The 1,507-nt window shown below is 31.9% G+C and overlaps 1 pseudogene; it reads left to right on the plus strand.

Annotated features, from left to right (window-relative positions):
* The first annotated feature begins 241 nt into the window (after window positions 1-241).
* Window positions 242-1,173, plus strand: LOC147063161 (uncharacterized; annotated as a pseudogene).
* The last annotated feature ends 334 nt before the right edge of the window (window positions 1,174-1,507 follow it).

Raw genomic sequence — 1,507 nt, forward strand, 5'->3', positions numbered from 1 at the left:
CGATCTGTAAACAAAATAAGAACAATAAGAAAAACAAAAAACAGGGACCTTTTCGAGTCCTAAAAAAAGGGTAGTTAAAAATAAAAAAAATAATATTGATGACTTTGATAAATCTGTAATTCGACGGTGTATTCATGACTTTCATAAAAATCACAAAACTGTTGCAACACTGAAAAACATTCATGGCGTGTTGAAAGAAGATATTAATTTTAAGGGTGGAATTACGTCATTAAGGAAAGTTATGAAAGATATAGGATTTAGATGGAGAAAAACAGAAGACAATCGGAAGCTGCTCATGGAAAAAGTGTCATATTTTTCAAAAGAATTGAATATTTAAGAAAAAATAAAGAATATCGTGTTCAGGGGAAATCTATTATATTTACGGATGAAACTTACATACATTCCACACATACCACATCATATTCTTATTCTGACGGATCGAGTTCTAGTTTTAAGAAGCCGATTTCAAAAGGTACTCGCTTAATAATAATCCATGCTGGCGGTGAAAATGGATTTGTGCCAAATGCTTTATTAAAATTTAAATCCAATTTAAAAAGTGGCGATTATCATGACGAGATGAACTACAGTAATTATGAAAAATGGTTAAAAGAAATGTTAAATCCTAACCTACCACCTGAATCTGTTGTTGTTATAGATAATGCATCATATCACAATAAACTGTTGAACCCAGCACCAACATCAAATAAAAAGAAGGGTGAAATAATTCAGTGGCTACAGGATAATAATATACCTTTTTCATCGACGATGATCAAACCGGAGCTTTACAACTTGGTACTAATGAATAAATCTCGGCATGTAAAATACAAAATAGATGCTATTTTAAATCAGCACGGGCATTCTGTACTGAGATTACCTCCTTATCACCCAGAGTTAAATCCCATAGAGAACATATGGTCTGTTGTTAAAGGTTATGTAGGAAAGAACAATATTGAAATGACAATGGCATCTGTAGATAGATTGGTGGCAGAAGCCTGCAATAAATTTCCCATAGAGCAGTGGCGGAATATCTGTGGTCATGTGGAAAAAAAAGAACGTAGTTTTTTGGAATACGACATAAGAACGGATGAATTGACCAGTGAGATTATAATCCACACCGCAGATACCTCTGATGACGACGACACAGGCAGTGACATCAACGAATACCTTCAATAAATTATGTTCTTCCTACTATTTATATTACTTTAACAGCGTATCATATTGTGTACTTATAGTTGAAAATGCCATTTGTAATTGTTCTCCGAAGTCCTAATGATTGTATGTATAATTAAATGAAATTGCCAACAAAAGTATGTCTTTGCGGTATTATAATTGTCTTTAATTGTTTAGTTCTCTATAAATTTATAACTAATCTGTAAAATAACGATAGTGATATCGTTAAGGCTAATTCGTAAATTCCAAAACATTGTATATTCCCAATCCTAACTAAATAAATAATAATACACGATTGAATGATGTGTTCTTCCTATTATATATTTTACTTTAACAG

The sequence above is a fragment of the Rhyacophila brunnea genome, unplaced genomic scaffold (assembly GCF_057557595.1).
Source record: "Rhyacophila brunnea isolate RB1 unplaced genomic scaffold, BYU_Rbru_1.0 scaffold_9, whole genome shotgun sequence".
Taxonomy (NCBI): domain Eukaryota; kingdom Metazoa; phylum Arthropoda; class Insecta; order Trichoptera; family Rhyacophilidae; genus Rhyacophila; species Rhyacophila brunnea.